Genomic DNA, 16195 nt, shown 5'->3' with positions numbered 1-16195 from the left:
TTTAATATAAAAATGTTACCTAGGTTGAGAAACTTTTGAGGGGATAAATAAGTCCAAACTTATACAGTGTAGATCTTACAATGTATGTCATCATACTGACTTGAAGCCAGCTGATGCTGAGCTGAGCCTCCTGGCTGCGAGTTAACATCTCTATTATGAGATGGGACATATCCATTGTTCATCATTTTTTTACTCTGGCAAACAGCTCCCGACTTGCTCCTCCAGCTCCCACTCAGTCAAGAATGAATTGGAAAACAAAACAGCCGCACACAGTTTCTTTTCAGGGCAGTGACAATGCAACCCCAACACACACCCTCACACAGAAATATACACACTGCTATGCATAGTGCCAGCAGCTTGGGTCTCCTAAGGTCCACGGGATGTTGCAAAACATGTAATGGGTTGAGGGGGAATTCAATGCAGAAACAGTTGATTGATTGGATTTAACAGAGTAAAAAAAGAAGAAGTAAAAGAAAACATGTGAACTGGCCAGTGAGTTTGACAAGAGATCCCTGGGAAATGCAGTGAAAAAACAGCACAGTAATGATGCTTTGCATCAAAGATGTCACTATTGTAAAATAATAAAAGAAGAATCTGGGCTGTGGTAAATTATTGTAGATGCATGTTGTGATTGAATAGACTGATTTAGTTTGTTTTGTTTTTTCAAAGCAAAATTCTAGATATTTATATGTTTTCATTCTAAATTTTAAATACCCACATAAGACAACTGTGCAGCGAGTAAAAACATGAAACATGCAAATTTCCTATAGTTGCCTTTTAATACAAGGCAGAAAGACAATATAAGGGCAATAGTTAAAGTTGTCTAAACTTAAGTCTCTTGTTCCTAAATAAAATTAATATATTTTATAACTATATAAATAAATAAATAAAATGAAAGTAGGTTAAACTGTATTTTTAAAACTACTTACATAACAAGCAATGCTTCAGCCTATTGGTATAGCTCTAGTGTTGTGGTAACCATTTAACATTTAGACCTAATGATCTGACTGGGACTGAAACATTCTCTATTTAAATGAAGTTGTGGTTTGGAGTCAGTGTGTAGGCATTAGTCTTTTTATTGTAGCAGTTAATGTTTGCCATGTTCACCAGGTTAGTTTAGCATGTTAGCATGCTTTTATTAGCTAATTAGTATTAAATGTACTTGGTCATCTACTAAAGTGAAATTTTGACCTGATGGTGGAGCCAGAGGAAAAATCAGGGAATCAAAGTCATTGGAATTATTCCAATAGTGGTCGAGATATTTCAGTCTGGAACCAAAGTGGTGGGCCAACAGACTAGCACATGACTAAAAAGATTAATGTTAAAATACTGACTTTAATGACTGCAGGTTCGCAGCTAACCCTCATTGAACCCAGGCCAGACCAGAGGTTTCACACGTCTTCTGGGAGAAAGTGAACCAGCAGATTTTCCTATTCCCAGCAAGGTGGCCAGTAGCATGGTGTGTGGGAGATTAGGGCTACTTGTGTATCAGCTTTAACGTAAGGGACCGGACAAGCACCTCAGCCTGACCTTTTCACATCCCTAGTGAGCCAATTGTCCTGCAAATCACCAACATGGCAAGGATCATGTTTGAGCAAGAGCTTAACAGCTCAGGAGGCCTGCAGGACGGTACTTGATGACTTATTAGAAACAGAACGAGGCGTAGAGAATAGAATAGCTTTGCTCAGTCCCATCCTCCATACGGCTGCAGATGGCTCCCAGGCTCACCCTGTTCCCATGGTATTTGATTAGTTTGTCATGTTGTAATACAGACGTGTGGGAATGCTGACAGCTAAAGTGTGTAAATGAGACAACTGGCTACATCAAATGGTGTTTGGTTATCTTCGATGAGAGTATGTTAGCCCCTAGCTTTGGTTTGTTCAAACTCTGCAACCTTTTTCTCATCTGGGTTCATTTGGACAGATTAGAACAATGCAATTTGAACTCACAGCCTGCAGTTTGTTAGCTGAGAGAATTGGCTGATACTAAAGCTTTTCCACTCCTCCTCTTTTCCTCTAGCCTTACACATTTAGACCACAAATTTAGATTTGCTCATTGTGGCCAATAAAAGCACTGTAGGCATTTGCTTGGTGAGGGGTATTGTCAAGAGGTGTAAACAGAAAAGCTGTGGATCAACCTTTAACTAAATGAAAGAGAAAGTACTCTCCTATACTCAAATGTTAACACGTAGGGGAGAGGAAGTGAGGTTTTATTTTTATGGCTCTGGCCATCAGGTGTACTGGTAATAATAGCATTATACTAACCAAATGTCTGAGAACAATTGCTAAGATCTCGGAATGCCAAAAAAGTCCAATGCAGCAACAAGTACATGGGTGGGCAGCCATACAGGTTCAAAACAAAACCCCAGGTTAGAAGTGCAGGTGAATAACATATATCATCCATCACATTTTACATCTTGATTTCCTGGTTCAACTTTGTCCTGCCATAGGGTTTTCCCTCTAAATAAAGTGGTAGCTAATCTAGCTAAACTGCATTTAGGTGATCTGTCTGATCACCTAAATGCAGTTTAGCTTTTTCCAAGATATCAGAATTTACCAGTGGTCCTCGCTATGTTAAACTCTCTGCTTTGCTCAGTGTCTTAACCCTTTTATATATCCAGTTGTCAAATTTCCTCTAAACTACACACAGTACTGTATATTATAATACACAATAATGTATCTGAAACACTCCCTCTGAACGACCTCCTCCTGTTCCCAAATGCTAATGAGGGCCTGGACACATTGGTTGGTCCAGGTGTTCTTTGCTGTTCTTCTTTTTAAAATTACTAGACGTCCTGGTTGATAACGGATAAAGTCATTGTTACTGTTGTTATGTTTGTTGTCACACCCTGACTTAACCAAAACCCCAGAAAGTACCTGGAACTTGCATGTAGTATCATCTCCTGAACACACACAGTTCCTAAATGTGGTTCCAGGAACTCCTTCCCTAAATGGGTAGAGAACTGTGAAAACAAACAAAACATGATGAGAAGTTACTTCCTCTCCTGCCAGGAAGTAACACATAGGGGAGAAGAAATGAGGAAATGCTGAAAGGTAGTGGAGGAAAAAAGAGCAATTTTCAGAGTTTCACTTAACATAATAGGCAAGACATAGTAATGGAAACTTGTCCCTTCATGGGCATAAGAAGACAGAAATTGTCATCTGATAGCTAGCAGTTGCCACTTGAAAAGCTTAGCATAACAAAAGGAACTGAGTGCAGTTCCTAGTTTTGACTGATGCTTATAGTCAGCTATTTCTTCAAGCATGTTCAACATCAGAGAGTCTAAATTACCTGAAATAAGTCCATTATGCTTAGCTAAGGTTACAGACTGTGATCAGATTTGTTTTGACGTCTCTTCAATGGCCAGACGGAGCAAGGGGAGACACACAGGCAGGTATTCTGCCTCTTCAGCTCCATCACATACAAGATGCATTCCCCTGCAGAGCAGCTGTCATGATTCTTCTGCTGTGTAATTTGTAATGTAACGGCTCCAAGCACAGCCAAACATGTCTGTAGATCATCACTATTACCCCAGTTTAGACCTGAGCAACAACCTCAGAAAAGCCTCATTTGCCTTTTTTTGGGGGGGGAAATGGGTCAACAAGGTGATGTGACCTGGCTCAGAGCCCAGGGTTGATCTTCACTAGAATTTCAGTTCTGCCGGTTTGACAATGTTTGGCTGCATAGCATGAGTTTGTACTGACTGACCTGCAGTACAAGCAGCAGTGAGGTCTATGGGGTTCAGTTTAAGAAACCCCTCCTCACAGGGAGGCATAATGCAACAACTTACGTCAACGAAAGCATGAGGTTGTGTAATTCGTTAGATAAAATGAGGCTTAGAGGCCCAACAGTACAACATAGGCATGTTGTAAATAAGTGAATATTATTGTTTCAATTGCATGAATCATGTAGCAACCTCCAAAAATGACCCTGTGACTCTTGACCTTGTTGTGATCCACTGTGAAAACCCGATGGTATTCAGCACTTAATTGTGGCTGCCTGTTACGGCATTTTAGGCACCACATTTCTTCTGACAGCAAAAATCACAGCGTTAAGCATGAACGTTTCTTGGAAATTAGCCTGATAATCAGACTGAATTGCTATTTTGTTTCACTTCATTCATTCAGCCTGAAATTGTGTTCACGACAGCCCGTTTCCTGTTGCGGCTATTGATGTATCACCCACCAACGTCATTTTCAGTCGACAGTCTTTCACCACTTTGGTCCAGACTGAAATATCATCGCCATGACTTTTGCTGCAGGCATTTATGATCTACTGAGGATGGATCCTCATGACTTTGGTGATTCTCAGACATTTCCTCTAGCTTCACCATGAGGTATGTTTGGCTTATAGTGACATGTCTTGACAACTATTGGATGGATTGCCATGAAATGTGGTTCTTGGTTTATACCTGCAAAACTAATGATATTCCCATCATCCTCACTTTGTGTTTAGTGCTAGCTAGCAAATGTATGCCTGCTAAAGTAAGATGTGTCAGCATTTACACTGCTGAGCCTAAGTACAGCCTCATATAGCAGCTAGCACGGCTGCAGACTCTTCTATACCACATTGTTCACTTTTACTGACATCAGAAATTACAGCATTTAGTAGCTTGTGGATTTGTAAGACCTGGTGTAATTACATGCTTTAGCACTAATGTGTACGGAGCTACAATTACTGACATGGGTCTGTGTAAAATGTGACAACCTGGGATTTTCCCCGTGACCAACTATTTGTATGCTGAAACTTGTTCATGATCCCATATCATATGCTCGGTTTGTGTGTGAAAATGTCATGCTGATGCTGCATTGTAGTCTGCAGTGTTGGCCACTGTGACGCTCATCAGTGCAGATGTCGCTCCACTGCTGTAGGTGATCCACCACTTGGCAGCAGATAAAACGTAATTTTTTACTTCCCCTGCAGATTAATTAAAATTCATGTAAGCTGTGCCTGTTTCTCTTCATAATTTATCCATAACCCAAGACACTAAATAATAATAATAATCCTGCTTTAAAGGGGTGTAACTTTGAAAAATTCATGATATAATAATTAAATGTCTACGTCTTATTCAAAGCCGAAGGCGCTCTTATGCACTTTGGCCGAACCCTCAATTCCTAATAATGAGACTTCATTCCAGCCTCTGTATTGGCATCTATTATGTGTGTGCATGTGTGTAAATGTGGAAATACTGGATGTGTCTGGGGGGTTTGTGTATATGTGGGCGAGTGGGTGGGTGTCCTTGTTTGAAGTTGGGATCGACCCGACAATTAAAGCAACAAACAACTTCCATATGGGGGATGTGCTGGTGAAAAAAACTGAAAGTTGTGTTGAACAGTCAGGATCTTCAGATCTTTGACTATGGTGAGTTAAAAACGTAGAAGGCAGACAGAGTGCTTGACTTTAAAACAGTGACATCACAATCTCTCCACACTTTTCTGCAGTCAGTTGCGATTACAGCCACTGCAGGCAACAGTGCATAAACAGCTTAACTTTAATGTCTGGATAAGCTTCTGACAATAGTCCCATTGTGTAGATAAATACAAGCTGCATATTCACAATAGCCTTTTGCCCATGACCAAAAATACAATCATACGAAGCTCCAAAGCTGCAGGTGACAGAGGCAGCAGCTTACCACAGACAAATAAAAGTAAGTGACCCGTTGGGGTGCTTTGCGTGCTGGCTGTGGTAGTGAGTGGTAAGGGCACTGAGTCTTTGCTGCAGCAGCTGCAAGTCTCAGCACTTTGAGTTGATGTAGCAGCAGAGGATTGACGGGGAGGCCGCCCGAGCCCCGCCGGGCTGTTTGTTAGTGTAAGGCATCTGCTCTGTTTGTCAGAGAGATGCCCCTGGCACTGCACCCGCCTTCTCCACCAACACAACACTGTGCAGCATGGCAGCAGGTCACCTCTGCAGGGCCTACAGCATCCAACTACACACTGAGATACAGAGAGAGGAGGAGAATGAGAGGGAGGGAGAAAGAGAAGAAATGTTCACACGGCAGCTGTGTTTCGTTATTCTACCCACAGATACAATTTGTGTTGAAAGTTTCCTAATTAATATGAAGGGCAGGAACCTGCATGCAGCCCCATTTTTCTATTTTAGTCTTCAAACGTCAGCATTGACGACATCAAGAAACAACTGGTACAAAATTCCAAAAAGGCCACATACCACAACCAAAATGTGTTCAAAGAGCCTGATATCTCTGAATACGGTCTTATATATGGCAATAAACTCTAAATATAAGGCATGTTTTGTCACTAACCAGTGTGTTTCTTTATGTAATGAAGTAAGTGAAACTCTAACCAAAACCTCACCAGAATAGCTAATATATTTCTACTATATAATAAAAGAAAAACATTTTAAAGCTGCACTAATCATTGTTCTTCAAAGTAGTAATGGATCAAATGACAAAGGTGTTGCTTGTGACAAACTCACAGAGAATTATCACCACCGCTGCAGTTCCATTCAGCTCTACGGAGCATTTTAGCATCTTTCAGCTCATTGTTTTGGTTTTACAACCCGCAACTTTAATATTTTGGTTCAGCCTAACTGCTCTCATCAGCCTTGTTTCCAGCAGTAGCAGGCAGCTGTTTTCAGAGAAAAAGCTCAGATAAACTCACTGTACACTACAACTACCCAGAACCAAACAGACAGACAAAGTTAGCAACTACCTGGTGAACATAGCATCTAAAGAACCAGATATTCTTTCCCTGTAGTTGATGGAGACCAAAACAGATCTACAAAGAGTGTGAATACTGGACTTACATTCATCAGGTACATTGACCATCGTTGATAACACTGTACTCAATAAAGAAATTGTTGAGATCTCGAAACAAAACAACATCACTAAAAGAAGTCAGACAGGTCAACAAAAGCAGACAAACCAACAGTTAAACCGCATTATCAAAACCACTTTATGTGGAGGTAAAACTGAACACGAGCACACACAAAACCGAAATGTAAATACGTGGTGTAATAATCCCTCATTGCACAGGACAACTCAGACAGGAGTGGAGATCCTTTGTCGCTGCGCTAAATGCTAGTAGGCATAAAGTGCAATAAGTAGCAGTAAGTAGGATTGTATTGATAGGAGGCTGATTGAGCTCCAGATTGGCTAATCTGATTTATTGACAGTGCACATCGTCAGTGTGAGTGATTACGAGCTGGGTGTGTGTAGTCACGCCGATCTCCATGAGCTGCTGACACTACATCACACCGGACGTACGGCGGTTGTATATTCAGAGGATGGAACTCTGAGGCCGCATGTCAGAAAGCGGACGTCCATCTGGCATCCAGGGGACGTGCAGGGCATACCAAAGTCTGAACCTGAACCTCCTCGCTGGAGGATTGAGAAAACTTCAGCGTCGTTCACGCTCCGCCAACTTCCTGTCTGCTCTCTCAAGAGTTGCTCTGTGATTGAGCGTGGCTGGAAGGGGAAAGTGCGTGCGTGTCCGAGCTACAGGAAACATGAAAATCTCAGTTTGTGCTGAGAGCCGTGTTCATGTTTCTTTCCCAATACTCTTGACCTGCTGCAGTGATTTCAGCCAGTCCTCTCTCTGTCTGCCTGTCCCCTCCTCACTTACACATACCTGCATACACAACTCTGACTTAGGAAACATATGTTTATGTTTACATAAATCCCTGCATCCAAACATAAAGAATATTGATCAGCTTCGGCAGTGGGAAAGAGATACCTCATTAAATGTGATTTTTAAAAAAACAAACACCCCCTGCAGTTAAAATTGCAAATCAATGCTAATTGTCTTCTCAAGGTAAACACTAAATGATGCTAAAATAAGCATGATGTGACAGCAGAGAGATTTAATCTGCACTGCGAGGGGAATCTGCATGGTTTCCCAAAATAAAGCAATGCTCGAGGCAGTAGTTGAAGTATTCATTCATGTCTGACACGCAAGCTGTGTGACGTGTTGAAGACCTGAGTTGACTTTGTTTTATCGGCAAAGCTTAAGCATAAATGTCCTCAATAATTTACACAGGACAACCAGTTAACAGGTCTGCATGCTCAGGGCGGTGACAGTGGGGCGGCATTGTGAATAAAATTACACCTGACTGTCTCACATCAACTCATTTGAAGTGAATCGAATTGCTCAGATAGGGAGCCTTCCTCCCCCCACCTTTTCACTGTTTTCATTAATATTCACTTTGTTACAACTTGGCTCACCAAAGCAATTGCTAAGATCTGAGAACACAGCTCAATTTGCTAAAAACAACAATTCCAACGGAGCAAGAAACACAAACAGTCAAGACAGGTTGTAAACAAGCACTTTAGTCAGATTATCTAAACCACTTGAACAGAAACACTGTGCGCACAACTGCATTAACAACGGCAAGACTGTCAGGCCACTACAGGGAATCTGAAAGCATGGCCTTCCAACTAACGAGTCTGCAACCTAATGCTGGCTTCATGGTCGACACAAGGGGTTCAGGCGTAGCTTTTGATTTATAGTTAAGCATCACACTAGTGAGATGTTTCGTACATGATTAGGCTGTAACGTGTTTGGATTCGTTTATATTCCCCACAGTGGCTGTGTTTACATTCTTTCATGTGCTTTGTGATACAGAGCGACAGAGGGAAGGCCTGCCTCATTTCATTAATGAATATGAGATGCGTGCGTTTGCTGCACTTATGTTTCATTCATCGCAGGAGGGGTGAGCGCTGAGTAGAAGGTCTGCGGTGGGGATGTCTTTTCCAAATGCGTGTTACTGAAATGTAGAGAAAAAAAACAGAAGTAGTAAGTTGACCAATCAGAGCTCTTGTGGTCTCACCGTAGCCCTGATGTGTAATTATCTACGGAGCCCTACACACTTAGCTGCCGTACGTATGACATAATGATGTTCCTGTTTGTTCCTTGTGAGCGTGTTCTGTTTCCTTGGCCTGGGGAGGGCAGGTTTGACTCACCAGTAGCCACAGGATTGGACTTCATATCGCCATCGTGTGACGTGGCATCCTCCATCAAGTTTGGTGGTGACAGTAGCCAGCGTTCAAAGTTCACACTTTAACAAGAGCTAAAGTTCAGTTTGCACAGATTAAAATAAACTAGTTCACATTCACAATTTTGGAATAAGTTCACAGTCCCAAAAAATGAACCAGTTCACAATCATTTCTTCTTCAAGTCTATTTTATTCCTTTCACCAGAACCTCTCCTGCCTATCCACCCCAGCCCCCAATCAATGCCACTGCCCACTTCCCAAACTAAATGAATTACTGTATTCCACTACAGAATCAAGATTACTTTTAAAAGCCAAGAAAAAACAATGTGAGTAATGTTTTACCACTTAAACCATGTATCATATTGCGCGGAAAGAATCAAAGATACTAAACCGTCTGTGGTATACTGTAGATGCCAGTTGCCGTAAATCACTTTCATTAGTTGCAAACGGATACGTTCAGTTCACCGTTTACCAAACAAATGAGCATGTTCAGCATGCACAGCACTGATAGGAGCGGTCTGGCTGGGAGGCCTCGTCTGACTTCTGCCAGCCCGGTCTTCTCAGTTCAGCTTTTATATTGTGGGTCTGCCTGCCCCGGAACTGCACATGGAAAGCAGCTAGTAGCTAAATCTATTGCAAAGTATCTGTCGTCTTTGTGTGATAATAAAATAATATTAAAATGAAACTACATGGTGACTATCCAGTCCAAAACAACAAATCAAACACTACACACTACTCAGCAGCTCCCCCGTTGCTCTCCTGTATTTCTGGCATCAGTAGCTAATAATGAGTCTGACTGATCCCCCTCCCCCCTTTTGTGTTGTCAGCGCTGACCTTACAACATCTTCCTACCCTGAACTGCCAAACTAATATACTTATTGTAAAAGGTAGGTCAAAGTTAAACCAGGGAATTGGTTGGTCAATTACTACTGTACTGTTTGCCTTTGTTCCCAGATCTCAGCATTTACCTCGGTGAGAACAACGTTATTATTATTATTATTACCCTTTTCCCAAAAACATGATATTAAATGTTCAAATTCAGAAATTAGGAAGATGAAAACAAGCGTGGGAACCCGAGAAGCCTTGGTGTATCATGTCAAATGTGTCACACGAGGCTAGAAGCTCTTGCTAATGTTTTGCATCACTAAGAACTCTTTATTGTTTGTTTGAACTGCTTCCCTCTGAACTCGCCCTTCATCCATTTCATCACCTCTCAGAGAGCCGGCACATGAAAAGGAGCACAGCTACACCGCCATTGTGTTAAATGACTCTGAAGCAGACGAGCCTCCGTCGCCACTGAGACTGAAGTCAATGGACGCAAATACTGTTCATTCCATGTATGTGTTCAAAGTACACGAAAACATAGTGATGGAGCTGCTGCTTTGCTTTAGTGTCCTTGAGCGAAGTTCTGCCTCCCCTTCAGCTCCAGGCTGCTGTGTAGGCGACCCTGACCTCTGACCTCCCTATGGAAGGGAAGAGAGAATTTCCCCACAGGGATCAATAAATGATCACATCACTCTGCATGTAACATGCTTAACAGGCAATTGCCTTGACTTTATCTGCCTGTAAGCCCCCTGACCTTGTGCCAATTACGCTTTGTTTTCACTGCAGTTGACAGCTGCTCTTGTCTCCTTTAAGTAACATTTGTGTCCTTATAAAGGGGCCAAGACATCCCCACTGATGATGATCGGTTAAAGGATTGTTCCGGTTTATTAAAAATACTGGTTAGTTTTGATCTTGTCCTCATCTTCTTCACTAAAAAGAAATCAGACCGGGCCAAATACATGCCAAAAATAACATACGTTTATGTTTAATTGTCTGACAGGAGCAAAGGCAGAAATAGCATTACTTCCTACAAATCTTTGTAAAGAAGCAGTCCGGGGGGGTGGATGGGTCGACAAAGTGTTTGACTTTGACACGGGGGACTGCTGTGAGCTTCCATTTGCCTTTTAACCATGACCGCTAAACCTTTAGACCCAAATGATAATCTTTCCCTAACCAAGTCGTTTTCATGCGTAAACTTAACCAAACATTAACCATAGTGGTGGAAAATCAAAAAATGCTAACATGAATTTAGCCAGGGAAAGTTCATCCTTTGGAAAAAGTAGCTTGACTAAATAATACATTTCTACTCACTACCTTTTTCCTGGAGCTTTCAACTGCATCTCACAGTCTTCAACTGCAGAAATAGCAACAACAATGCAGCCATAGCCTCTTTAGTGGCATTGCCAAGCAAACACAACCTGTACTGAGCCAAAATATATGATGCAGAATCCGGCGAATAGACTCCTGACAGTGTGGTTGCGGCCCGACTGGAAACAGGAAAACTGGGCTTCCGTCCTGGCATCTGAACCAATGGCTGACAACCAGCTGACCACTGACACTCACGAGGCGGACAGTGGGCATCAGACGACAGAGCGATTAGTCACTCCTGAATAAAGTCGTCCAAAATGAGAAGCACAGGCTGCGTCGGGTCAACTGAGGTGGCAAACTGCGTTGGAGTAAAGGTGTGAGGTTATAATGTCCGTGCTGCACACCTGCGTCAATACCATCGGATGTTACTAGTCAAGATTATATTATCAGATGTATTTCAGGTGTTTAGTTTGAAGGACTGTTGTCTTGTTTCCAACCTGTGTGATCATCTGACCGTTGGTGTTTTTTTTTCCCTGTTGGACTTTTAGCAATGTCCCAGATCTCAGCACTTACTTTGGTGAGTACAATGCTATCATAGCTGCAATGATGAAAAGCAAAACCCCAGTTTTAATAACCTGGAATTATCCTTTAAAACAAGAAAATGTATTATTATTATAATATTTTTAGGTATATATGCATGTGTACCTGCATGAGCATGCTTCTATCTCCCCCACTCCCTCTTTCTGAGTGTGTGTGTGTGTGTGTGTGTGTGTGTGTGTGTGTGTGCGTGAGCATGTGTTTGTCAGGCCACCCTGGAAAGAGAGGTTTCATTAGGCACATTTCATCCCAGTGATATCACAAACTCCTTGACCTCCTTGACCCTGCAATCTCCCACACAGGCTAAAAGCAAACCCAGCGCACACAAAAAAAAGCTCCAAGACTGGAATGAATAAAGTTCAAAGCAGGTTTACTGAAGGTCAAAAAACCATTGGATGTTTTCATTGTCACATTGTGTTTATTTTTTTACTTTTGACTTGGCTTGACTCCGATTCTTTGCTATTCCAAACCAGAGGAAATCAAAACAGTCGCAGAGCACCCATCAGGTTCTCTCCTCTCCTGTAGAAGTGTTGTCTGCGGTGCGGTGGACATTTATTTCAGGATTTCATCGGGCTCAAATTCAGCCCAGGGACAAAACCTCCTTATTATGTCGTACCACACACACACACACACACACACACGCTCCTCACACAGCGATGTTAAAATGATTGGAGGAAAACAATAGGCACGGAGAAAAGTTTTTCTGTTGTCACCAAAGGGACGAGCTGCAGTGTTTGATTTCAGCCTGATAGGCGATACTCCTGAGGCGCGCAATTAATATTTAACTTGATAGGCTGGAGAGGCAAGATTTGGGCAAAGAGAGGACACATAACAATAAAAGCAATTGGAAGGTGTAAAACGAAACTATTGAAAACTATGGATCATAAGTCATCTATGGGCGATTGAAAGGGCCAGTGTACTGGGCTGCACACTCAACATTCAATTAAAAATGTGCCATTTTATCCCCTGTGCCATATCTATTGCTCTTTGTGAAGCAGCCACGTTCATATCCATTGCTCATATGTGAAGTGAGGGCCGCTTCAGCATCGGGCATTCTCCTGCTGCCAGATTCAATCAGGGAACTTGTATTATTTGCAAATAAGTCTAACGCTTGTAATTCCCCTTTAATTGATTATTCATCCTTTGCTGACCTCCGACCCCTTCTTTCCTTTCAACTTTTCCTGAGTGAAATCCAACCATCTCTTCCAAATTATTCTTGGAAGCTCCCCCGGAGAGTCTGACATTTTGCCCTTTCCTTGCCCAGTCATATCTGGAAGTAAACATTCCAGTGAATGACGGACGCTGCATTCCAGCGTTCAGGTTTCACCCGAGCCGAGCTGCAGGGAAATGTACACAAAACATGCACACCGTCGCGCTTGAGAACAGGCTGTACGTACGTTTTATATGTCAGTTTGAATTCTTTTCTTTCATGTACTCATTGTTTTCCCAACCTCAAACCTCTCAAATGTTATTTTTGTAAACAGAAATATAACATTCTTCCTCTTAAAAAATAAAATGTTGAATTCATAAACAATGAAACACACTCTTGCTCACTTCAATTCACTCAGGGGTACTACTGCGTCCCTGCTTGGACTGGTATGACCTGTCGCTTATGGTAGCTAATGTCACTTAATGTTCTGCTACCTGACCCAGGCTGTTTCATTACGTTTTGGGACTCGGGTCAGGTTTGGTCATTTTCAAATTTAGTTTTTAAGGAATTTATCTATTTCTATCCTTGACTGTGCCAATTGTTGGTGTACATGTGGTGCAAGTAGATACGTAATGCCCATGTGGGAAGAGGGAGAGAGTGTAGCGGAAAGCCTCGCAAGCTAAAGGTCAGTCATGGATGAAGTCAAGCAAAAACAAAGCTTCTCTTCTCAAATGTGTCAGTCAGGTTCAGGCGAGCTGGGTCTCCACTTGTGCTACTGTTACATTACGTATTTTTTAAATCCACGGCAAAATATTTTTCTTGAGTGTGATGGTTCACTCATGACCTCAAAAACAGGATATATGACAAAATCATTTTAATTCAATAGTCCACACGATTGCTTTAACTTGTGTTTTTTTTTTAATTTTCAAATATCAACACATCTGTCAGAACTGAAAATTACCCAAAGCAGCAAAGTGACTGTGGGTTTACGATGCAGAGAGAGAGCAGCCTATTGACTAGTTCAATCTGTATAATGAAAAAGCCATTACACGCAGCAGATGTGTGTTTTGAGGATATTCTCTCTTTTTCCTACCCAGAAGAATTTAGTGGTGGGGGGGGGGTTGCCGAAATGAGAAGATTAGACGCTTTCACTCTATCTCTGATTTTTGCAACTAATTTGCAGCCGTGGTACTGGGTCAATATTTGCATTGGCTGATATATTCTTTTCTCCTCTCCTTCCCTCTTTGTTAAACTGTCAGAAGCTGATGTCTTTGTCTGGTACGTTCCTGAATGGCACTGGCCTCTTGCTCCGACAGGCTGCATTAAAGGCAATCTGAGATATAAATTAAAACTTAAAAGTTGTCAGTAGAGATAATTGATACAGGCTGTTCCAAAGAGGCGTTATCTTGTGATTTGTGCTGGGTAGTGTTTTAGTTCTCCAAATGGTCGCATACATGTATTTACAATACAAGGAAAGTCCATTTCATCACCTTTCCTATAAATTATTTCTTCCTCCAGGAGAGCTATATATATTTTTGACAATTTTTTAAAATTCATAGGCTTTTACTGAACACGGGAGTTATGGCTTTGTGATGGATTCCTCCTTTATCTGTTGTGACTTCTTACATGTCCAAGACATAAACAATTTTTGCAGTCATCCTGTGCATTTGAACCGTCAGCTACCAACCTTTCTCGCTCATGCCTCCCCGCTGTATTTCTGTTCCTGCGGCTCTAAAAATATCCAGGGGGCCATCAGATCCTCAGCCCCCCTCTCAAAGACCGACTGGTGTAGCACGGAGAGAGGGCCCGTGAAACGCCATTAGATAGATTTGAGGAAGACAGATGACCTGTGCTGGCGAGTGTGTGAGCAGGGGTGTGGTTTTGGGCAGCGAGATATCCGACTATCAAGGAGCCATTTAGAAGAGGCTGTCACTGAGAAGGTGCACAATTCTCTGACAGATAGGCTGAAAGGGGGCTGGGGGGGGGGGCATTAATGTGAGAGGCAGGCAGAGAGGCTTTGGGGCTGTTGGAGGGGAGTGGTGTTCCTCTCAAATGGAACACCAGGGACGATTAATACATGACCGGAGGCATGGGGTGGGAGCTGTTTGGTGGGGGGGGGTATGGAGGGCTGGGGTCATGAGGGGGAGTTAATGCTGCTTATCAGGATCACAGGGAGGCTTTGGGAGGCTGGGATGAGGCCAATTTAACACATGGGGACACACACTCAACACTGGAATCAACCAAAGACAGGCGAGATTAACGATTTGTCCATTTGTTTGTCCCCTTATAGAGAGCCAAAGTCCTGGACATTCTCACAGCTCGACATTTAACCTGTGACTGTCTTGGGCCTGTAGACAGCGGTGTTTGTTTAGGCCTTTAAAATACTGAATAAACAATACTACTTTTTTTTCTGTTTAGGCAGAACTACACAGCACGCTGTTGAGTAAAGTTTGGTAGAAAGTCTGGACTTTAATCATTTGTTCTCTTGGCAATTTTAACTTTAGCGAGCTTCCTGTGATGGCTCATGGCGAAAATCAGCCTTTAACCAACAACTAATTTATGACAAAATGATGAGATAGAACCTTGTAATTCTGAGGTGCTTTTACTTCAGGAACAGACCCTGGGTGTTCTCTGTGGGTCTTCTCTGCTCCGCCTGCATGAACGTTCGGGTCTGGAACTGAGACGACCCGCGCAGGGTAACGAGACATTTTTTTGGAACACAGCGGCCCACAGATGCTCTCCAAAGAGCCGGATAAGCTCCTCTATCACAGAAGACATAAGCACCCACTTCAGTCTTCCTGTACTTGGAAAGGAGAATGCAAATGAGCGAGCTGTTCTCTGTAAATAAACAAGAGCTGAATAAACCCTCCCAATTCAGCAATTCATTCAGGAAACTCACCTCAGCTGCCTAATGAGCTGGCTAATTTGTCTCAGATTCAGTTTTACGAGACGCAGCCGTGTTTGTGTTTATCTGATAGCGCTTGTTTGGATAGGGAAGGGGGGGGGGCGGTGGTAGAGTGTTGAGGAGGCTGATCATCATTCTACACACCAGCTGGAAACCAGTAGGAGCTGGGCAAACTCTCCTCTCCTCATCCTCCCTCTCAGCACAGTCGCCCAACTGCAGGCCATATATCCGCCAGCTCTCTGCCGATGTGGAAGGCAGTCATTACGAGAACAAGTGATTTCTCTTTCAGCTCGGTTCATGGGTCAATTGCTCTCTCCCTTTCTATTTCATGGCAGAGTTGGTGGGATTGAAGCTCTCCTCTAACCTGAGCTCCCCATTCCCACGCATTCTTTGGGGCTATTGAATCCTCCAGAGCCTCACAGTTTGCACTTGTGCTTTTGCAGCATTGTGTTTTACTTTAT

The sequence above is a fragment of the Enoplosus armatus genome, chromosome 19 (genome assembly GCF_043641665.1).
Source record: "Enoplosus armatus isolate fEnoArm2 chromosome 19, fEnoArm2.hap1, whole genome shotgun sequence".
NCBI lineage: Eukaryota > Metazoa > Chordata > Actinopteri > Centrarchiformes > Enoplosidae > Enoplosus > Enoplosus armatus.
This window is presented reverse-complemented; position numbering follows the sequence as displayed.